At 37.1% G+C, this 25477-nt stretch overlaps 1 protein-coding gene across 2 annotated transcripts in view; it reads right to left on the bottom strand.

The window, feature by feature from the left end:
- The window catches only part of LOC150088316 (uncharacterized), a 144296-nt gene that overhangs the window by 55268 nt on the left and 63551 nt on the right, over window positions 1-25477 (bottom strand). For both annotated transcript variants that reach the window (XM_090370711.1, XM_090370710.1), the window contains exon 2: window positions 20835-21032. The gene's annotated coding sequence lies outside the window, so the exon portion shown is untranslated. The remainder of the gene's footprint in view (window positions 1-20834; window positions 21033-25477) is intronic.

The raw sequence follows: 25477 nt of genomic DNA, 5'->3' as shown, positions 1-25477 counted from the left end.
GGCATATGGAACAAGTAATGACCATCCCAATCACCGTATCAACCACCGGCATGGTGCTAAAGAGCCTCCATAAGAAGTTAACAGCAATAGGCCTCCCAGAGAACACTTACATGAAACTTCAGAAAGCCGCGATCCTGAACACTTGTAGGATAGTAAGGTAGGGTTCCTCGACAAACGATAATAATAACAATAATAATAGTAACTGGATACCGCCAACCACCCTATATAGTGCCATTAGGAATAGTTATACGTAATAAAATCTAAGAGAATAATTAAAGAAAACAGTGATTAACACTGAATTAATGTAAAATGCACTGTTAAGCAGTTTATTATTTCTTTTTCAGAACATGGCGCTATAAAAATGGCGATAGCCAATAGTATAGCAAGTTTTTTTGGCGTTTTTATTTTGTAATCTATTTTTATTGCTAAAAGAAACTCAAAAATCGGAGTTAAGTGCAGCGCAACGTTCCAAATAAAGAATTCCACAAGACTTCGCCTTAATAAATAAATCGAAAATACCAGGTACATATTGAAGGGCTAAGATGGAATAATTTGTAAATCAATGGAATTAATACGACTAAAGCACTGAAGAGTTAATGGTTCGCTGATGATCGTGAAACTTGAAAAATATGACGTTAATGATTGCTGCTTGTAAAGAAAGGTGGGTATAAGATGAAAGAAGTGACGGAAAAAGAAATATCTGAGAGTAAGTAGGAGAACAATTCAGTCGGTGACAGAAAAGCAAGATAAATTGCACGCGCAGCAGTGATCGCCTATTCAAATGTGTCATCGCTACGTCTACAATTTATCTTTCTTTTCTGTCATCTACTAAACAGGATGAAAAACATATGACAGCGCTACCATAGTTGGTTTTTGTGTAAAACTGCTGAAGCAAGATTGAAGAGGCACTGAATGTAAATTATACGAAACTCTTGAAGTGAAGCATTTACTCTACAAAAAAGTTACAAACTGAACTATGAAAAGGAATTCTTTACTGTACAAATGGATGGAATGTGGAAATGGCATTTTGCCTAAAACATACAAACCCTCCTGCAACACAGATCAAAAATAGAAGAAGCTCTGATTTTTATTTTCTTTCAGTTTATTCAAAAAAAATTAGGGAGCAAACATAAATGTATGATGATAGTGAAGGATATTTTTAATGAATGAGTAAAAAGAAAAGACACTAGAAATTCAGAGAATTATACAATCCTAATCTGTGGCTCGTCTTAGACAAATTCGTCTGTCAGTAGAAGTGCCACCGCCTTTCTAATGAATCCTTGAACAGATAGACTCGTACTATGTCAGTCTTTACAAACGGAACTGTAATAAGTACAACGCTAATTTTGTTTTTCTGGACGTAGCCGAGTGGTCAGGAGCGAGAGTGCATAGCACACTGAGTGGACTGGGATTCAAGCCCGTGACTACTAAATACGATAAATATTTGTATTGACGATTTATTATAAACTCTACTGACTTGGTTTTCGTGCCGGAGTATAAACAGAAAATTTATTTATTTATAAATGGAAGTTATCTAACTCACTTACGATTTGCAGATGATATCATTCTCTTTGCCAATAATCCGGAAGAACTGCAGCATGATAGCAAGAAGTTTGGTTTAAAAAGAATATCGAGGAAACACAGATTGTGTTCTTCAAATTTACCAGACCAAAGAAAATCATGGCCCAAGAAAAATAACTAGAAGTGGAAAGGTATTTTTACTTTGGAGAAGAACTTTCAACAGATGGAAATTGAATGGCGCATAAAATTGGGATGGCAAGCGTTTCTAAAGCTTAATATAGTCTTCAAGATAAACTTGCCACTCTGTTTCAAATGAAAAGTTTTTGATCAATGTATCCGCGGTTTTGTAAGAAACCACTGGCACCACCCAACATCAATGTGTCCTCCCTGTCCTAACATATGGTTGTGAAACTAGCAGCCGTAGGCTTCCCAGAGAACACTTACATGGAACTCCAGAAATTAACTGTAGGATAGTAAAACAGAGTTCCTCGACCAATAATAATAATAATAATAGTGACCGAATACAACCAACCACCCCATGAACTTGGTACCAGTACCCATCACAGGGCGGAATAAAACCTCCATAAAGGAGAAAAAGTATTTTTTTTAATAATAATAATCATTATTATTTATGTATGTAATTTTTTTTGTTGAAGCAATTTTTCCTGGGATTTGAAAAGGAAAATATGGTAACCCTGTTCCTATCACGTCATATTTTTTAAAAAGTTCCTTATTTTGTGCTAATACCTGTTTAAGTTTTATTCGTGGTATCATCAAAAGTCTGCGAAAAGTCATCTATATGACTTTTTGCAGGTTGATTTCGATTTTTGGGAGTTGATTGCATTTTTATTTGGGCATTCACGTTCATTGTCTTTTTGATGAGTTTTGTGAATTATTATTCATTGATAGATGTCTACATAAAATTTTATTGAATTTCGACCGGTAGTGATGGGATAGTTCTCAAAACGTGTGACATTTAACTTTGCACAAGAATTTTTAACTTATAATTGCTGTTTATTGGTGTAATTTGCTTTATCATTTTAATGGCTTACGTAAGTCTGCATAATTTGATTTAAAAAACAACAACAGCAAATAAATAATGGTCTAGGTGATAGAAAATAGATAAATGAAATGTCATAGTTGCATTGGCGAAACTGAAATATTACTAATTTTAATACGTCTCTCGGAAACTCAAACGCTTCCTGTACGGGATTGCAGGTATGTCACTCACTATCCGTTTGTAAAGGGCCAACTGAGATCATCAAAACGTCGATGTCTGTCTCGCATTATTTCAGCCAACCGGAGAGTGACAGTGGCACAAATCACAGCTGACTTCAGTGAGGAGGTGCCAGAAACGTCTCCACCAAGACCATTAGGTGACCATTAGCCTTAATAGGTTATGGGAGCCGCCGACCCACCAGAGTCCCATTGCTAACACCACGACACAGGACACTACGCCTCAACTAGGCGAAATAACATCGGAACTGGACCTTGGATGATGATTGGAGACGGGTCTCTTGGTCCGATGAGTCCCATTTCCAATTATTTCTAGCGGGCGGAAGCGTGCGTATCTGACGGAAACCGCACAAAGCTATGCACCAGTCATGTCAACAAGAAACTGTTCAGGCAGGTGGACGGTTGGTAATGGTCTGGGGCGTGTTCAACTGGCACACGCCCCATTGGGACCTCTGGTACGTCTAGACGTATCTCTGAACGGTCCATGTTACGTGTCCATCCTTGCAGATAAACTGCATCCTTTCATGGTCATTGTGCACCCACAGGACAATGGACTGTTCTAGCAGGACAATGAGCCTCCCCACAGAGCCGTGGTGACTAGAACATAGTTCGAAGATCATTCCGAAAATTTTACCACCATGGAATGGCATCTCCGTTCACCGGACACAAACCTTGTGGATTATTTTTAGAGTGCTGTGGAAAAGTCCGTTCGAGCTTTGGATCCTCCACCCAGGAATGCGATGGAATTATGGACAGCAGTGCAGCAAGCATGGATGAAAATACCCGTGAAAGGCTTTCGTGAACTAGTCGACTCAATGCCATTGAGTCGACTAGTTCACGCCTACCTAGTAACTGGTAGGCCCACCTTTTGCACGAGCCCATGCAAAAGGTGGGCCTACCAGTTATTAGGTAGGTATCCCATGATATCTGTCTACTCAGTGTATATTGTCTGTGAATTGTGTGTTCTGTTCGATTTTCTGTTTGCTTGTTTGCTGGACAAAAAATGCTAATGCTTAATGCTAAAAAAACCATGCTACTCTCTCCTGAGACCGACTAACTCAGCTATGTTGTGAAAAAGACTCATAAAAATTCCTCCCGCCATGACGGGACTCAAACCCAAGTCTTTTCCACCCGGTATGTGCTTAGGACGTCTATACCGACATGTATTTGTTCATATAACATTGAATTTAATTCAAGAAATAACGAAAGTTAACGTAGAAAAGTAATAAATATTTAAATGTTATTAGTGAAATTATTCATTTAATATGATCACAATAATTTATTTAAAATTTCTTTATTCTTTTTGTGCTCAACTGCAGTTTGCTAAGACGCATTACTTTTTTCCTATCGCTGGTATTTTATTTGTAAATATGCTATATTTGTAAATATGCTAGGAGGATCAAAGGCTGACACAAGTAATTATAGACCTGTTAGTTTAACTTCGGTTCCAGGAAAATTAATGGAGGCACTGGTTAAAGAAGCACTGCAGGATCATCTGGACAAGAATTCAGTTATAGCTCAGACACAGCATGGGTTTGTTAAGGGCAGGTCTTGTCTGACCAATTTGATTGGATACTATGATGTAGTCACAAAAGAACTGGATGCAGGGAATAACTTTGATATTATATATTTGGATCTTAGAAAGGCTTTTGATACTGTTGCGCATGGAAGACTGCTGCACAAATTGGAGAAGTGTGGCATTCGAGGCAAATTGCTGCTATGGATAAAGGGATGGTTGAGTGGCAGAAGACAGAGAGTGGTAATCAATGGACACTGCTCAACGTGGACTAATGTTATTAGTGGAGTTCCTCAGGGTTCAGTGTTGGGTCCATTGTTGTTTTCTGTATTTATAAATGATATTGATGATGGTGTATCAGGCTTAATGTCCAAGTTTGCAGACGATACAAAGGTTGGCAGGGTTGTTAAGGACACTACTGATACTATGCTGCTGCAACAGGATCTGGAAAGGTTGAGCAGATGGGCTGAGAGGTGGCAAATGAAGTTTAACATTGACAAATGTAAAGTACTACATATGGGAAACAGTAACCCCAGATCAACGTATCAACTCTGTGGTACTACGCTGACAGTGGTAGAGAATGAAAAGGACCTGGGGGTAATTGTGCAGGCAGATATGAAGTTCTCTGAGCAGTGCAGACGAGCTGCAAGAGTAGCTCATGGTGTCTTGTCAATGATATACAGGAATTTTTCTAGCAGGGACAGGGATGTGATTATTCCCTTGTATAAGGCATTGGTCAGGCCACACCTTGAGTACTGTATACAGGTCTGGAGGCCTCATTTCAAGAAGGATGTAGAGCTGCTGGAACGAGTACAGAGAAGGGCAACAAGATTAGAGAATGGAACAAAGGGTTGCTCTTACGAAGAAAGGCTTAAGTTTTGCAAATTACAGAGCCTGGAGACTAGGCATCGCCGAGGTGATCTGATAGAGGTGTACAAGGCTTTGAATGGCTTGAGCATGCTCAATGCCGATGGAATTCTTCCTCTTGCTCAGAATAATCACCTGAGAGGGCATAAATTCAAATTGAGGAAGGACGGATGTCGGATAGATGTGCGGAAATTCGCCTTTAGCCAGCGGGCAGTTGGTTTGTGGAATAGACTTCCATCGCTTGTTGTTGAAGTTGATAGCCTAAACAAATTTAAGGCTCAGCTGGACAGGTATTTCGAACGAATTGAGGGGTGAAATGGGAGTAGTGGTTGTTTTTTTTTTTTTTTTTCTTTTTTTTTTTTGGCTGATGCTGAATAAGCTTGCTTCCTTGCATCATATGCCTCTACTAATGCTAATGCTAATGCTAATGCTATCGTATAATTTTTTCTTCTTCTTCAGAAATATTTTATAGGCCACTGATCTACACAAACCTGCAGATATTTGCGTTTGCATTATCGGTGTACAATAAAGTTTGTTTTGTGGAAAAAAAACCCCAGCAGCGTATGAAGCAACTTTTCAGACAATATTTGGAGAATTTCTAGTTACAGTTGTGAGAAATTCACTTCAGAACAACGGACTTATGTGAGAAGGATGTTCCAAATGGGATTAATGAGAGGATACTGTTTGAATTGGAAATTCCCATTATGCAGCAGCGGTCTGTTTTCTCGAGTCCACATTGTAGTGCCTGGAATAGACTAACAGAAATATACAGTTGTTTTATTGTATTTAGCTTATGGAAACGTCATTATCATTAATATATACAGAACTTTTCAAAAGCTACTTCGCTGATTTGACTTGCAAATGATGAGTAATGTTTCGGCTAATTTAGTGAAACGGCAGAAATATGAACAACGTGCCTTTACTTCATTACACTAGGACCAAAGCATCTGCAGTATTCTGTACCGCATTTGTTATTATTCACTTTGGAACAGCATCACTTATAATTATGTATTGAAGCCTAAACAGGACTGAAGTTGATATTTGTTTTAGAACTTATTTATACGGAAGTGTTTTCTCATGTTCAACTGAATTTCAGCAGGCTCACTCTTTAGGTATCCATAATCGTAACATGTTTTAGTCTAAGCGGAATTTGCATACTTCGAAGATGCTTCATCAACAAAATCTGTATCGTCTTTATGATATTTATCAAAAAAGGCCAGCAAACAAATACAAATTGGCTTTGTGCAATATCAAACATAAGGGCATTAGGGATCCCATGTTCTCCATTTTTTGTTCAGGTCCACAGTTCTCTATATTATCACCTCTGGAACCATTTTTGTGGTGTCCTTCGTTATAGTATAGTGATTGTGCCACTTGCCACTCGTTTGCAGAGGTCTGGGTTCGATTCCCCTCTTTCATTGGAAGAAGCAAATCGGCCCTTGAACACAGATCTACAGACATAATACACCTTGGCAAAATATGGTCTAAGTCGCGTGCCGTTTCTCGAACCATCATGATGCGTATTAATGCTGCCAAATATTCTACATTTGGGAAACTGTAACCTGAGAGTAACTTATACTCTAGACCGTTAGAGGTGAAGGGCGTAAATGAAGAACTACACTTAGGTATCTTGATGAAATTAGACATGAAGTCGCATGCAGTGTAAGCAGGCGGCGAGGAAAGGGCAAAATGTTTTATCATTATAGATAAAACACCTTGCGCTTTCCAAAGCGCAAAGGAAGTTTATAGTTTCATTATACAAGTCAATGGTTAGACCACATTTGGAACACCACATTTTAGAAAAGACATTGAGCTTCCTGAAAGACTCCAAAGACGAGCAGTTCATCTAGTGTGAACAGAAAGGACTGCTATATGAGGAACAAGGGTATGGTATGTAACCCATACAAGGATATGGGTTACAGAACTTGGAAACATGGAATTTCAGAAGGGGTTTTAGTTGAGGCTGTAAGGCATTGAGAGAAAGAGTGAAAATTGAATGATGGTGGAATTTTCACATTGAAATGTTATAAAAAAATCAGGGCGGTGCATAAATATGAATAATAAATATTTACCGGAGAAAACTAATTGACTGGACCTTAAATTTCTTAAAAATCCAAGTGTTTAAACACCTGGATTTCCAAGAATTTCGGCACGACCTCTGGAGTCGAAGCAGAGGTGTCTTAGTTTTACGCATCACTGTTTGAGGCTTCTGAATTCGGGGATCCTCAACGATATAGAAGGAATTCATTTCCTTTTCAAAGAAACATAGTTGTTTATACTATTTCTTTTAATTGTTTTGTACCTCTGCCTGTGTTACCTTCCACAGTTTCTGTTCTTGTGAGTAGTTTAGACGATCTATTAACAACAGTTTTTCCATCTACTGATATTGTTAATACTGTATAGGCGACTTCGATATCTCGCGAATTATTTTGCTTCCTCAACTACAAGATTCGACCTCCCTCCAGTTCATCAACGCGATGGCAAAATTCAAATTGCATCAGTACTGTTTTTCTCCTATTCGGGCTTAAATTGCTTTGATTTGATGTTTTCTAACACTCTCACCAAGCCGGAAGTGCTTCCAAACGTTAGTCTTTAAACATCTTATTACTAATCGAGTAGCTTCTTCAGATACTCGGCATGAGTTAATAAACGCCGAATGGACGGTTATAATTAATGCTTTCTCTTCCTCTCCTTTAATCGATTTATCTGTCTCCAGTGACGTTAATTTTCTCTTGGAATCCATCTTTGCGATATATTCTCACATTCTTTACAGCAAGCCTAAAAACGCAAAATATTCTCGTTGGTCTAAGAAACCTCTTACGAAATTAATAAAGTTGAAATCTAAGCTTCAATTCGTTTATGGTTGAAAACAAAATTTAACTCGCTTCTGATTTCCTCAGATTAAGTATTAAGAGCTTAATTATTAAGTATTAAGTATTAAGATTGTGGCCAGACTAATACGGAAATTACACGCTATACTGAACAATAGTTCAGTCCTTTCCTCTTTCGCAACGCAAATACCTTGTATAAAACATTTCTCGCGGTGATTGCGACTCGTACTACCAAGGATCGACGCAATCCTCTGAAATTTAGAGTTAAATAGCATGCGTCCTCAGTACGCGCTTCTCGTTCAGCAGCATAAGAATTAGCCTTTCATGCGGTTAATGAAAAACACATTTTTATTCAACGATGCCAAAATACTTAGTGTCCAAAGTAATTATACGAGACTGTTAATTGCAAAAACCGTCGAAATTAAATTACATGAGAATTCTATTTACGTTTGCCATCCATATCTAATCTCCGATTCGTGGTCTTTTACGCGCATGTACGAAGACATAATCTCTATTTAAGATTCATACTCACACATACTCAGTAATTTCATTACTGTGATCACGACATACGGTCGAAAAGCTCTGTCAGCTTCAGGAAGGAATATTGTTTTCGAAATTTCCGTTAAACATTTTAAATTTTTTAATTAATTTTCAATTGTTTTCAGTTTATTTTTTACTGTAATCATTTTGCGTTAATCTTTTATTCATTTTACTTTCTGGAGAGTGTCATACGGAAGTGTTCTACGTATCATATTAAGGTAAATTTCTCTTACTCTTTTTACAAATATTGAAATAAATGTAGAACGTATTGAGCATCATAGCTCTGGTTTATACTGACAAATAGCTTACATACAAACAACCACTGCTATTTGTAAGGTATTTGAATAGTTATGTACACATATAATAAACCTCTGAAAGTGCATTGCTGATCACTTTAACAAAAATCTGTTTATTTGTTCATAATCTAAGATGCCAAAGTTGTGAAACGATCAAAGCAAAAGAACAATAAATGTTTTTAAATACTGCAGTGCAATTTGCGCCAGTCTGCTATTAGAGTTTCCCAAAGAATAGGCAATAAAACTTTGACAGTAGTACCACTGCAGCAATTTTACTCTTACCGCTCTATTTGATTATTTATAATGACACAACTTTCGATTCTAAGAAGTTCAGACAACGAACTAGCAAATGAAAGCGCGAGGAGAAATATTATCCGAGGCGCAAGAACTGGGTTCCATTTACGATATAAAGGGAAAATGTTAAGGAGTAGCATTTGTTTGAATTATTAAAGTTTTTTCGGGTGCCTTTAGGGATGGCATACGGAATAGAAAAAGCACGAGCATGAAATGGAGAGAACGCACATCATTTATTATAATCTACCTATTTTATTGTGTTCTTCGATCTGCTTTTCCTTAACGAAATGAGCTTCACACCTCTTCCGTAAGTCGATACTTTCTTTCCATTACTTACTTCCAACATTGATGAATGTTTATGGGAGCTGGCTAAGAGTATTCCGCCTTGACTCCAGACCGTACGTCTGGAGTCAAGGCAGTAATCAGAATACTTTTGAGCACTCCGCTCTATGTACCTTTCTTCTTCTTCTTATTTTTTTTTACTTTAAACTTTTCATTGTGCAAAACATTACAAGTTACGAGACTATGGGATAATGTAAGTTGACGCCTGTAAGTTTCTTAAATACAGGCTTTATATTTGTCGGAAAATAATCTGTTCCATTTCGTTTTTAGCTATCGACACCACACAGTTGTCTGCCTCATCGAGTCAATTTAGCCCTCGGTGAAAGACATCGCTACAGCGTTATCGCTGTAGAATATACTCAGTGATCACTAAAATATGACCACCCCATCCGTAATGATCTATATCGCATAGCTTGCAGTATAAAAAGCCGAACAGCTTCCGACTCTAGAGAGGTGGTAATTTGCATCTGGTCGTGAAAGTCAAAGTGAAAAGTGTAAAGGATGGGACATAGTAAAGACGTCATTCAGTTTCAAATGTGCATGATTGTGAGAGCTCGTGCCTCGGAAGCTTACATACTGGACACGTGGAGTACTTTATATAAGGTGGCCCCTAAACGTTAGTTGAACTCCGTCATGGTTCTTAGAAACAGCATGTCTTGTCAGTTGCTCACGGCCCACGTTGGTTTAGGAGTTTTGAATGTGTTGGGTGGTGGACTTTCTATTTTGCTGAACAAAAAACCATGCTCTCCTCGCCTGAGACCGACTAACTCAGCCACGTTGTGAAAAAAGCCCATAAAAATTTCTCCCGCCATCGAGGGGTATCGAACTCAGGTCTTTTCCAATCTATGTGGGGGAGAACGGTGATAATATTAACTGTGCTACCCAGTAGGAAACCAAACTACCCATACTGTGATCAAATTAGTCGATGAAAGCCGAGGGTTTTCATCTGCAAGACAAGAAAATCGAACATATACAGTTTATAGGTAGAAAATACGGATTCTAGATGCCTCGATTTTAAAGAACCCGACTTAAGTAAGCGCTGCTATAAATGCATTCGTGAGTTGCAACCTGCGATGAAACAAAAACGGCTGAAACTTTTGTGAGAAGAGATATTTGTTGGAAGTTTCATTCTATGCACAGTTCTACCGCTATTTACGAGTATATACATACGTTAAAGCAATCTTACGTTTTCCAAGAAAGCCATTCACATTTCTAGGTATTATTGCCAATAAATAAGTAAAATAACTGACGCTCATCAGTTGAATCCCCTGTCACATCAGACGTATTTGGGAAGAACTATAACCTGCAGGATTTCTTCTCAGCGTGCAACATATGTGTAATTTAGATTAAGTGCTAGTAACTGTGAGTGCTAGTAAGTGCTAGTAACCCATCTTTAAATTATGCACTCACAACGGTTACTCTAAATTATGTATATTCTTCAACAGAGCACTCCAGAACGTCCAATTTCTCTTATTAAAATCGTAATTAAACCCAGATGAATGCGAAAACAATTAGGAAACTGATGACAGTTTCTTGCCTGCAAACGAGGTATACTGGATATTCACTAAACCATGGGCAGTGATCGACAATTTTTTTCATTCTATGAGACATATTTCAAAAATTTTAAGAAATGATATTTCTTAAATTGTAAAATTGAAAAAATTGTGACAATTTCGATTTTACAATAATGATTTTGTAATTTCAGTTTTTCCTACGATTGACTGAATTCTTTTGTTGTGATCACAGTATTAATAGCTAACTTTTTCAAAAACTGTTTTTGAGCTTTCAACCACAGCAGCCGAGTCTTATTCGGATAAGATTTTCTAAAAGGACAAGGCAGCATTTCTTTAGCTCAAAGAAATAATTCCAACCAGTCTTATATCGCCAGAGGCAAAACATTTCAAGGGAAGCTGTAGCAGCAGTGTCTGCTGAAGACACTTACACAGCAGTATATATAAAACTCGACTATGATTTCCCTTAAAAGTGGTCGGGAAACTCGGGAAGGGTGCAAATCGTAGATAAAGCTTGAGACGTACAAAATAATGGGTAGGAATAGGAATATTTCTCCTGCGTCCATACGCGATGATGTGTTTTGAGGACAACGACTGCTGCATGTGTGTGTGTTGCGCGCTTGCCTTTTTCTTTGATGGCAGGCCATCTGCATGTGTGTGTGTTGCGCGCTTGCCTTTTTCTTTGATGGCAGGCCATCTGCATGTGTGTGTGTTGCGCGCTTGCCTTTTTCTTTGATGGCAGGCCATCTGCATGCTTTTAAACAGCATAGACCCTCACATCTAACGCCCTGAAAGGAACAAAGCTGTAAAAGTTTGAAATTCCATATTGTTCATTCTAAAATGAAAAGCGTAGAGCTGGAAGATGGATTTCTTTTGTCTCCACTTTCTAGAAAAAAAAAAAAAAAAACAACTTCATTATCAAACGCATTTTAAACATATAAAACTGACTCTTTCTTAGAAAATTCTTCTTTTTACTGACAGTTAACCCATTGGAATTAAACCTTGGATCAGTAGCCGATAATGAAAATTAATCGAATAGCTCTTACACTTACTGCCTAGAATACAGAATATTTATTTTTGCATTCTATGTTATAGTATTAGATGTACAATTAAATCAATTAATGAATCAATTATTTTATGAAGCAGCATCACCCTTACAGTTGAAGTTGCTTAATCAGATCCTTTATTGCAAATTCTGCAACTGCTGAAGACTTTCATTTATCTTGGTCTACAATAAGCGACAGCGAAAAAAAACCAAAAAACTGTGATCAACGACTAACCCCGATTATCCGACAATTTAGGACCGCCATAGGCATGGGTAGCACACGTACTCCTGTTGCTATGCCTCACACAGTAACCGAACTATGCCATCGCACAGTAACCGAAGTGGGTGTGCGGCTGTATGTTGGATAATGCTATCCTATTTGTAAGAATTTCCTCCATCACTTTGGGGAGTGGAATGCTATGAAATACAAATCTGAAAGGATGAGGAGAGATTCTTTAAACTTTAATGGCAGTGTCAAAAGCAACTCTAAAGGTCTCTGTACTAGTAAGCGGAAATTAAGGAAATCAACATAACCATGATCCTGGAACCTCTTTTAAATAAAGCAGTTTCCTCAGAAAAAGGCCAGAGGAAACTTTCTGTTTAGCGGGTGAGTCATTAGTAATATAGACTGAAGGCTCACACGCACTGAACTTCCTGAGCGATTATTGCTTCATGGCTCCAACCCAGCGCAATTTTTAGCTGTGTGAAAGAGGTACTCTTTCAAGATTCCCCCCCCCCCCCCGCTTCTTCATTTATCTTCTCATTTCATTTGACAATTGTACGAGACGAATATATCGAATTGCACAGCTTATGATTTAAAACCACTGCTTTGTGATCCAATCCTTCACTTAGAGATTTGGCAACTTATATGGAAAAGAAGACTGTATCCTTGTCCGCTCTGATATTTTCATTTTTCTTTTTTCTGAGGCAGCGTTATACAATGCTATCTGTATTTTCTTTCTTATGTAACGGTATGTTTTAGGATGAATAGAGACTCCCGGATAATACGAATGTGCGTGTGTGGTTAGGTAAAAAGATGCGACTATGCAGTAAACGTAATATCCCATCGAGTGAGGTCCTCAATATTACATAGCTTTATTAGATTCATTTCAGCTTTTTAACCTTTTTCAATGTTATGAATCAATATTAATGAATGGTGTTGTCAAAAGAGAAATACATTTTCCACAAGACATCAATTACCCTTTGAAATTATGTGATGTTTTCTTTCATCCCGGTATTAAATATAATTGACCTTAACTTCGATAAAAGAGCACGTTTAGTTCTTTATTTGATTAACAGCCAGAGGTTCTATAATAGATTTATTGCGCTAATAAATATCTTATGATAGAAAGTCAAGAAAATAACCACGTGCATAAATAGGGTTTATTGCTGGTGCTGCGATGCACATCGCAGTGTGACATTAGTGAATGATGGGATGTGCTATAAAACTGCCCCGAATTTTCTACATTTTTATTACAGCATATTGAAGGCCCATTTTAATATATTTCTTTTTTACGACATGGTTTTCTTTCATCTAGCATGTTTCCATAGCTTTAAGTAGCAGTTCAAATTATTTATAAGATGAGTACAGCGTATCAGATATAACTGAATCGTCAAAATTCGTTGACCAAAGTAATCACTTTACTGGTCTATTTGACCCTTAATCTTAAATTACTTAAATAATAATGGAACGAAAAATGCAGAAGACGTTACGAGTTACGAATTTGTTTTTGAAAGAATTTTCCTCAAAAATAAAATCAGATCTTTCAAAACAAGAACCTATGAGCAGTTAGCAGCCTATATTTGCTCCCTTTGATGTGTGTGCATATATATGTATATGTATATATTGATATGTATGTGTGTGTGTGTGTGTGTGTGTGTGTGTGTGTGTGTGTGTGTGTGGAAAGTATAAAGGTAGATAGACTGTTTATATATACGCTTGCATTATAAATGTAACAAAGTTTACCTAGCAGTGTTAAAATTTATATGAATTCTGATCAAAAAGTTCCAAGACAATTACAAATTAACTGGTTCCAGCTGCTACTCGCTCCACTATCAGTAACGAGAAGCAAATGCTGAAGTTCTCTTGTATCTTCTCTAAGAAGTAATGGTGAATCCAAGAGGTCACATGACAGGAAGAGTAAGGTAACACTCTCCTCTACCTGTCCATTCCAGCCTTACACACACACACAATGGCATGGAACGGAATGAAGAGGCCAATATCCCTTTATAATTGGTGTAATAGTAGGGTGTCACATAGCGGATGTGTCCATTCTACACATGTCAACAGTTGAAACGTACAAATGTATAGTGAGAAGAAAGCGCAAAAGTTGCCCTCAACACGTTCACTGGAAAGATAGTTGATAAACTTGTGATAAGCGTACAACCCAACAAATACATGGAACGTGAAGCTGGTTCCTAGGAATGCGCTTCTCCGAATATTCTGGTACAGAGAACGGAAACACTGAATATTACTACAAAGAGCCCTCTGTAGCAGCCTAATGAGCACCATATACATCACCGTCTACCACTCCTTTGGAAACATCTGGGTTTGATTTCCGTCGATGACAAATCCACATTAAATCCAAATTATTATATTAAGGCCATCCGTAATTTCTTACATGTACCCATTTTATATTGTCTATATTCTCTGGTCGATTTGCCTGTTTTTCTAGAAGAAAAAAACCCAGTTTCTGGGGGGAAAAACTGCCATCTACGCCTGAGACCGACTAACTCAGCAATGGAGTGAAAAAAGCCCGTTAAAGTTTATTTTATTTATTTAATTCAGGTAAAGTAAAAGTTACATTCACCCCTAGACAGCAATAAAATGCTAAGAGGGTAAACACAATCATAACATAGCAATATAATATCTGTATTGGATATTATAAAAGATATAAAGATAAAGATACAGGGCGAAGACAGATTATGTTCGACATAAATGCTCAATATACATTCAGCGTCTGTCCAAGAAGAGTGCGAGGATGATGGCAGGATGCTGTAGGCTGACTGGAACAGGAGAAGGGGCACAGATCATCGTCAAGTACAGAAGCCACCTAGGACCATAGTGAAATGAAAGTCTAAAATTGCAAGATTGGGTAGGTATCTGCAAAAACCTTTGTTTTGTAGGCCTTGTCTATGCAAATTACCTCAGGGTTGATGTTTAAGTCGTTGAGAAGTCCAATTGTGTTTGCTGGGGACATATGACTGAGCGAGCTGATTTGGTTGAGTCCAGGTGGGATCACAGATGTTTGCCGGTTACTTATTCTTCTGCTGTTATTCTTGGGAAGGATGATGAGGCTATCGATGCTGGGAGCGTCTAATTTACCGGAAATGAGCTTAGAGAGTGTATTTATGTTGCGAGCGGTGATGATCTGCATCAAAGGGTCATTCCATGCAGCGAATGTATTATACCCCTAGAGATAGTAAGGGGATGTCCTGAAGTCCTATTGAGGGATCGAAGAAGCTAATACTCAATCCCCAAGAGCTGCCGCAGGTAGGTTGGGTTTGAGAGACAGAGGACGAGTTTCCGATGCGTAGAGAGCCACCGGTTCTACACAAGATCGTATATACTTAGTTTTCAGCTTGCTATTGCCGTAACCCACCAGTTCCTGTCGAGCTGACCAAAGGGCTGAGAAGAATTTGATTCTAGCTTCCTTGAAGTGCTCCTGAAAAGACAGGTTCGAATCCCAGACCAAACTTAGGTCCTTGTGAGAGTTGACAAGTTTAATTTGATGTCCATTTATAGAGATGTGCATTGGGATTATTCTTCTCCTTTTTTGTAAACGTCATCCGGGCAGATTTTTCGGCATTTAGTTCAAGACCAATGTATTGAAGAAAGGTGCTTATCTCGGGGATTTATTTTGTTGCAGCTATTCGGATAGAGAGCTCTTGCTCCGGCTGATCCGAATGAATGAAAAGCTTCAGATCGTCGGCGTACGATGTTATCTTTTGGAAATTTTTTTAGCTCCTCTCGTCATCGACGGGATTCGAACCCGGGCCTTTTCCACAAGGTGTGGGGATGACGTGACGATACCACTGTGTTACCCGCGCAGACTCCCGTCGATGACAGGAGGAATTTTTTAAGTACCCTTCATTCGAGCTGTAGTCAGCCGATCTCAGTGGAGAGATAGAGAGTTTTTTCGAGGATTTTCAGCAGCACAACATACAGATCGGCCCATGTACATGCACATCTACAGACATAATATACTTACAGTCATGTGCACACGTTTGGGATGCATCAGGATGTGGCATGTAAATAGTTTCTTCCATTTGTACTGTACCAACAATGAAAGTCAATTGCTTTCCGTGGGATGGTGGTCTACATTGTTTGGACTTGTTCTAACGGTGCCCGGAACGCTGGAAGAATCAATGGAATGTAATAACTTAATTGCTTACTTCAGAAAAAAATCTATATTTGTGAATATAGGTTTTTTTCTGAAGTATCTGACCTACTTGCATATAAATTAGGATCATATGGTGCTAATGGGCCTCTAATATTTGGGACAGAATGTTATCCTCAGGATAGACTCTAATATGCGCAATTAAAATCAATTATATTTTATGTTAGTTACATCCCATTAGTTTCTATTAATGAGAACAAGATCCCGTTCCATGTCCTGCTCTACTTGATATATGCTGACGACTTAAAACTTTATTCAATCGTAGCAAATAATGAATAGTTCGTCAAAATTCCATAACTAATCTTGCAGTGTGGTTCATGGTTCAACCAGTGAATGCTCAACTGATATCTTAAAATGCTGTCATTATCTGTGCGATTAGGCACAAAAGGCACGTATAAAAATATGAATGCAGCTTTGGAAGATTTCTATTTCCAGAAATGATAATGTTATGGAACTTGAAGTTGATTTGGAATCTATTGGGCCATTCCATAAACAATCTGCAATATTACCGACTCCGCAGAATGGCAGGGTTTATTAGAAAGAATAGATCCAAATTCGAATCCACCTGTTTTAGCGCAACTGCTGTCTGGGATCCTCATTTTTCTACATTGATAAAAGATATCAAAAAGTCTCAAAGAAAATTCATCAAATACTTTTTGTTACAGGAACAAGATCCCGTTCCACACGGAAGTCTATGCAATGTTTCCTTCATAGTCTTCAAGCTTAATTCCTGCTATGACAGAAGGAAGCATACCGACTTATATTTTGTGTATAAAGTTATTATCGCCAAGGGGAATGTGGAGCACTAATTGACTCTGTCAACTTTAATGCATCTCAGTCTAGAATTCGAGTTTGCTCAATGTTTCGTCCAAATATCCAGCGAACTAATTATGGACGATACCAACACCGCCTCGAGATAAAGCCTCTTTACGATTTGAATTGACGTCATCAGTGTCACTTCCGGTAGTTATAATTTCGCGCAGGGAACAGTACTGTATAGCCATTGATCCTTTTATTGTAGCACATGTGTTGTTGCTTGCTTATTTAATTGTGATTTTAATTCGACAGCGTTTTAATTGAATATAGGAAAAATTAGTTGCATTCATTTGGGAAATAGCGGCTATTTGTACTTACAGCAGTAGCTATAAAAGTAAGTGATATTACTGTATATTAGAACAATTTATTACAAAAAAGAAAAATTCGTCATTACAAACATTATTTAATGTGTCCACGCTTTTTCAAACGTATCTTCTGTTAAATACGCATTAAAAAATAATAATAAATAACTAAATACGCTACAAACCTACAAAATGCATTTGAATCAAATTTAAATTTTGCTTTTATATGCTTGTGTTTCTACCATTAAATGCTGAAGAAAATCTTTGATAATACCAACTCCTGCAAATTCAAATGCCGTGTAATTTCTTTAGATAGCTTCGAAAAATGAATGTACCACTGCTTCAGGTATGTTGATTTCGAGGAATGCCAGATACCAATTTGCAAACCACATTGAAATATCAGATATCTAATCCTGCTATTCACACAGAACACACGCCATCTGGTGCAACTAACTTGCAATTCAGAAACCCTCGCTCAGTTAGGTCAATTAAAGGATAAGAATTCTTGAAGAGAGAAATTTTTGCTCTTGCTGCATTTTAGCCTGTGAGAATGCTATCCATCAGTATTCTCCTGCACTGTTTACTCTAGGCTAGCCACCGCCCGTCCGAGAAAAAAAAATAATAAAAATATTGAGGGGAAATGCCTTTATAACATTCAATAGGAGAGAGTGAAAAAAAAAATTCTGAAACTCAATTTCCTATAATTTGAAAAAAATTGCCTCATTCTAGCAGTTCTGTAAAATATCATTAAATTGAAAAATATCTGATGGTAGTCACAGTGCTCCTTAATACGGTAATATTCCACTATACAAAGTTCCCATATTTCACTGAATGTTAAAAAAATAAGCTGTTTATTTGTACCTCGGGATAGCACGGAGGATCAGGAGGAAGTGGAGAATACAAGAGTATTATTTAGCATTAGTGGTACTCAAACGCGTGTAACGTATCACAATAAATACAGCATGATTTTTCGTTATTTGTATTTTGCAAATTTGACTTTTTTTTTTTTTTTGTGTGACTATAATAAGGATTGCAAACTGCCAAAGAGAGAGACCACGCTTTCCTCTTAGATCAAAGATTTGGAAAAAAATATGAGAGAAGACTCAATCGGCACCCCTGCTACTGGTAAAGTCCAAGAAAGGTTAAAAAATAAAACCCACAGCATTACTTCTCTTTGTGCAAAGTGACTAAGAGTCTGGAAAAAAAAGGCAATACAACTAAGACAAAATCTTACTGTAGGAATTTAGCAAAAGTCACAACTTTCTTCAGTTTGTATGCAATCGAGAAACATTCAGAACGCCAGAGACTAGTTGTCAGATGCAAATGAAGCGTTACGTATCATGGGAATCTGGTTAGGAATGCTGGGAAAAACAATATTTAATGTTAAATTCTCTCTTTTGGGCTAAGTCTCAAGCCACTCCAGCTGCAAATACAGTATAATTTGCTAAAAAGTAAGAACATCGGAGAAGACGTTTGAAGTTCATTTATAGAACACTTGTGTATCACCGTGGTTGGTAAATGAAGATTTATATCTGAAAATTTCCGCATGAAAAGGTAGCATACCTACGTTCAAAGCGATCCAAGCTGCTTTTCATCCAACGCAGTGCGATATGATCTAGTAGAGAACCATGACTCCGCTGCCACGCTTATCAGCACGATCATTACAAATTTCAACATAAGGGGAGTTAGTCATAATAATTTGCTGATCACAAGCTGATGGAGCTGTAATAACCAACTTGTACCAATACAAATTAGTCCCATAACTACTGCATTTAAATCTTAAATATTTTTGGTAATATTCCAAAATACCCTACATTAATTGCCTTGCTGAAAATTTGTACATGTTCCCGTATGTGTTCTGCATTACGGTAAATGTAGAAACAACAAAAAAATAAACGTTATTTATATTTTACATAAATGGACCTGACTTGCGAAGTTCCAGTTCATGGAATCCCTTATCCAACTCCATTAAGATTGAAAGAAGTGTAGATGTTTTAGAGATGTTGTTGTATGATTGCTTTGTTTGTTTGTTTGTATGATTGCTTTCTTTGCGAATTTGTGAACTAGTGGATTCAAATTGAACTTTTTTCGTCTTTATTTTTTGCTTTGATACGCAACTTCTCGTCAGAAGAGTGTGAAGTATTTTGACTCTTGAAATTGCCTTTTAACATTCACCAGACCAAGTAGGTGTTCGGAAATGTCACATGTTTGACTTTTCGTGCATTCCCAAAATACTGTGTTCTTTGAATTTGTCGAGTGTCTCGTTGCTGCTGCTGCTGCTGCTGCAGTTCAACGGCAGTTTCCATTTTCTTTTCATTCGCGGAGATTTGCGCTTTTATAAGTTGAAGTAGCGTGTTGGCAACACCAGCGCTTTCCTGTTCAAAGAGATTAGCAATGCGATGGCCATGCTCTTGTGCATTTCGGGCACGTTCTTTAGTTTTTCTGTCCTTCTAGTAGTACTTACCCATTGTTCACGTTCATGCTTTGCCTTCAACTGAATGTAGTCTGTGGATCGCATAGTTAGCCTTGTTAGAGCATACTTAGAGTTCAAAACTAGTGCAGTTGTTAAGCACGTGATAACAAAAAAAAAAAAAAAAATAGAATAAAATTACAACAAGACACGCAACTGAGAATTAAAAAAACATCAACGAGCTGCATAAATAAAGTAAATACTCAAACAGCGTATAAAGTTTATCAAAACAAGAAACAAAAAAAAAAGGAAAAAGGAAAACGTAGCACAAGGCAAAATTAGCCAGAACATTAGGAAACTAACAAAGAATTATGTAGCTGCTTCAAACAGTCCTAATTTCTCCCAAGAAATAAATTATTTCTACCTCTTCAAATGTTAAAATGATTTAATTTTAATAGATTCTTTCTGTTTACTTCCCCATACTGATTACTATCATTTCTGCTTTGTTTTATTTTATATTGTCGTGTTTGATGTCAGTGATCGAGTTGCGCAGAACTACAAATTTTGTGATCTGAGTTGCGCAGAACTACAAATTTTGTGATCTGAGTTGCGCAGAACTACAAATTTTGTGATCTGAGTTGCGCAGAACTATAAATTTTGTGATCTGGATTGCGCAGAACTGCAAATTTTGTTATAACTAGTGAATATTTCAAGACTACTCACAAAATATCCGAGAACGGCATGCTGAGGAGGAATGAAATACTTGAAATCGACGTGCATTTATTGCGATACCAAAATTAAACTATTTCGAGCATTAAAAAACAAAACAGCTGTTTTTGCTTGTTTCTTTGATGATCTGGATAAAAGTTACAGCACCTCATATTAATCGAGTGCTTCTATATCTTACCTTATTTCTTCTTCGAATTTCCTTGTTACTGACCACTCCTTTTTCTGATATCCAAATTGGGAAGCCACCTGTTTGCTGAAGGGTAACCCAGAAAGCAGTTAAATGTGGTAGTAGAATAACACGAAAAGAATCTCTCGAACCTGTTACATCCCCGTTCTGTTCTCGAAATAATTAAAACAATGATGAGTTCTTTTCAACCTGCAAACAAAGAAAATTCATTTAAAACAAAGAACAGTGGTGACCATTTAACAATTTTAACATCCACAGCTGCCATTTTTTTAAAAAAATTTAAATGGAAAAATAATCAAAGTGGGTATTATGGTTCGAGTACCCTTAACACTTGTGCTTCTTACCTGTTTTACCCGAGTTTGGTGGGTTTACCACTTGTTGCTCATTTAGAGAGGTCCAACTTCATTTCAAATACCGCTTGAGACTGGAGAAATTCTTAAAGGCGTCTTCAATCGATGGTCGACTTTTTCAAGATTAGGTCTTAAGTAAACCATCAAGTAGATCACGAGTAGACGAATTAGGGCTCGATTATTCCCAGTTTTTCAGCCTTAAAAGCGTGCATATTGAACCGCGAACGCACATACCGTAAGGATATAGATATATGTAGATAAGACAAGCAAGTAAAGATCACATCTATAGAATTTATTTAGAATCCAGGCAGAAACAAACTTTTATGGGCTTTGTTCACATCCTGGCAGAAATATATAAATTATTATTATACTCCTGGACTGCCACATGGGGCTGAGGAATCAGGAAGGAGACTAAAAGAAAGTTACAGTAAAAGCTGTGTTATTCGACTCTTATGTGAGTCGAATATGGCGTTCCAGTTATCTAAGCATCTCATTAACCTAGGGATAAATCAGTGAATAACAACAGGAAAACAAAAGTTTTTTTTTATTTTTATATCTCATGAATTGAGTTAAAACTTTAGGAGATAAAACGCAGATAAGTACAGTACTGTATTCGGTTCTCATAACCCAACTGGAACGACCAAATCACGACGGCCAACCTTTTATATGGCAGGAAGCGGTAAGTAATTATTTTAGTAAACTCCTTTTGGTAGGCTCCATTAATTTAGCGTGTAACATTTAAAAATCGATCATACGTTATGCTGAACGCACTTTTCTTCGAATTTGGTAAAAATAAGTGTGTTTTGTAGTAAAATAAAATAGAGATATGTTATCATATTATTTACTTGACGTTTTATTTATTTTATGCCAAAGAGGAAATTCGAACCAGATGAAACTGTAATAATTAGTGACCCCCTGCTAGCATTCTTGAATATTTTATTCAAAATTAGTGCTATTTGTACAGAATCCTGAGTTCTTTTTTTCTATCTCTTTTAGCTCTTTCATTAAAAATCCCGTCGATTACTAGACTTTGAAGAGTTCTTTCCCTTGCGGTTGTGGTTGGGAAGTTTCAGGAGTGGTATGAGGTTTTTCATCACACACTGTATGCATTGAAGCCTGCTTAGAAGTCTTATTTCAACTTTGTTCCTGGCTCCTGGTACGCAGATTTTACGACTATTATTTGCTATATGTATTTTATTTTTTGATGCCTGAATTTTAGTAGTTCTGTGATAACCAATGATGACATTAATCAGATGAATTGTATAATTTCACTTTGAATTCCCTTACAACTACGGCTTATATGAAGTTTCACAAACAATATCACATCCAATTTGGAAACAAACTCAGTCTTGCATATGGTAATATTGTAACTGGAACCAAGTCTTTCATTGCATCGTTAACTGTAATATCCTATTAAATTCTACAACTCAGGTTGTAATTTACTAGAAAATTCACTTGCTCACAGATAGCAGTATGGTATAAAAGAGAACCGCTAGAAGCATGCCAGTTGCTTCGAGTGGTTCTCGTAACTCTCATTTAGTTAAGGACTTAGCATACACTTTAAGTTATTACCAACTTTCGTAATGGAATGGTGTAAATAAATTTACGGTTGTGTAATTTAAAATAAGACTACTTCATACCAAGCATCACATCGGCAAACGAAACTTACTTCATCATTCGAAAAGGGTTTATTTTGTAAGCTTCAACTAGAGCTACACACAGTACTTATAATGTTTGTTTTTGGTTATTAAATTAACGGTTGCTGCATGAAAGAGCAGTGATTTCCACTTGAATCTACTGCCATGCTTTATTCTAAGATATATTTTAGAAATAGGTTATCTTTAGTCATGCATTCTATAAGCTGTTACAAAAATTAAGTTATTTTAGCAGTATTACAATTCATCCGTCAGATATTCAATTTTTAAATATTAAAATAATATTACCTATACTCATTAAGAAAATGACCTAAGCTGATTGCACCCAATTTATTCCGTTTATTCTGTTATGAAGGTGTACTGGGGATTAACAATTTAATGGATTGCGTACAGCTTCGGCTTTAGATGGATTGCGTACAGCTTCCTTGGATTCTGAGACCTTAATCCCCTCCATTCCGATGATACAGATGCTTCTTTATTTCTCATTTATTTCAACTCCCAGGTTTTTTTTTTTTTCTCTTTTTTCATGTGAACAGTAGACCTCTACGTTCATTAAAGCATCTAATTCGCATTAGGAAAAGCTCCTTTACTGTTTTCTTATAAAAACGTTTGATACAAATATACACGCTAATTATTTCTAGTTCATTCATAAAAAAAAATAAACCTTGTATATCAATAAGAAATTAAGAAAATATGCGAAAAAGAAACAAACTTCTGAGATTTTCGAGCCTAACAGGTTATCAAAGTGAACCAAGAGTTATCGGGGAAATACCGTGCTAATTATTTCCTTCGGCTAAACTAAACATAGATCGATACGTACTAGGTAGATGAATCCAGCAGCTGGAGAGTTACTTGAAACTGTATCCAAAGAGAGAGCAGGCTGGCTGATGTTCTTTATACCTAAGAGCATTTTAGTTGAATTTTTAGAATAACATTATTATAGTTGCTTCTATTCAAGGAAATGAGGAACTATTAAAAACGTATTAGGAACAGATTGTACCCTGAGTTCTGGCGATACTAGAAGTTTCTTTTTATATTCCTGTGTACTTTGAGGTGAAGCAAGACAAATTCTAAGATAGTAATGCCTGTATAATGTACTGTTTCGTCTAGTAGTGTTATTGAGTTGTTAGACTGACCACTTCGCAATCAGGTGGGAGAAGCACAAGGAAAATCCTCTCTTGTCCTCCTTCCTTCCACTAGGAGGCGAGCCTTCGTCTGTATGCAACACGCGTGCATAGCTTCTCCATTTCGCAAGAGAGGAGGAAAAGGAGAGCCAAGGAAATGAGGAACTGTTTCATTCAAAGAAATGTTGTACTATTGACCCCTGCCCTCCCCATCAGTCATGGGAGAGAGGAGGAGGAAATAGTACCAAAATAAGCCATGTGGAGTATTACCACTTTATTATGAGCAATGAAAGGGTGTTTACTAGTTGTAACAAAGCATGCAGGTCAGATATCACCAGGAAGTTGATACGGACTTCCCACACTTATTTTAGGTATTACAATTCATCCGTCAGATATTCAATTTTTAAATATTAAAATAATATTACCTATACTCATTAAGAAAATGACATAAGCTGATTGCAACCAATTTATTCCGTTTATTCTGTTATGAAAGTGTACTGGGGATTAACAGTTTAATGGACTGCGTACAGCTTCAGCTTTAGATGGATTGCGTACAGCTTCCTTGGATTTTTGGTAGTTCTTACACTACGTTTGGCATCAGCTTTTTTCATTTTCTTCTTAAAATTAGACATTGTAACAAAAGTATGAAAAACAGACCACTTTTAAATGTATCCGTTGCCCCTATGAGAGAGTAACTGGCAGTAATGGCAATGTCAAGCCTGTACGCTTAACCTAGCCAAGTGATTTTTGATTCCAGAGGTGTACGCTTAGGAAGAGAACTATAAACGTGACCTGATGACTAAGTGTGTTTGGCAGCTACAGTCTTTCGACAGGCGTCACCGTTAGCGTTAAAACTTTTACGAAAGCCTTGTTTCTGAATGTAACAACATTCATTCGATACCGGCAAAGAAAGAGTTCCTTTCTTTGAAGCAAAGCGTTGTTCAGAGAAGAAAGTTTAACAAATTTAAAAACCGAGTAATGCGTGGAATAAGGGAAGGAAAACTGCTTGAAATGCTGCACACTGTACACGACAGTGCAGATAAATAGGTTGGTACATTACATTGTAATATCGTCATCTTCACATAAATGAAGCAAGATGATGTCCATAGCATTGGTTTTAGTGTTTGTTGCGCGCCACTTATAAATTAGGATTGTAGAAGAACAGAAATATCAACCGAATCGAGGTGTCAGAAGAACGAAGTGGTTTTTCAGCTGGGATGTGATGTATAGACCATATCTCAAAAGTACGACAGATCCTTGCAAAATGTCAATCGAAAGGAAAAGATATCTTTATGATTTTCATTGACCTGTTCATATTCCAAGAAAATTCTTATTGGAATCACTAAAAGAGGCAGGTAGTGGTGGACAATTGATTAACATTATTAAGACAATTTACAGGAATAATAGATGCAGAATTAAAGTGGGATCGGCTTTTTCACCTTAATTCCACATTTCAAAAGATTTATTACAAGGCCGTTGTATGTCACCAACATTTTTCAATATTT

The sequence above is a fragment of the Mastigoproctus giganteus genome, chromosome 3 (assembly GCF_048544385.1).
Source record: "Mastigoproctus giganteus isolate SK-2022 chromosome 3, ASM4854438v1, whole genome shotgun sequence".
Lineage (NCBI taxonomy): Eukaryota > Metazoa > Arthropoda > Arachnida > Uropygi > Thelyphonidae > Mastigoproctus > Mastigoproctus giganteus.
The sequence above is the reverse complement of the archived record's forward strand: the minus strand, read 5'-3'. Positions and strand labels throughout refer to the sequence as shown.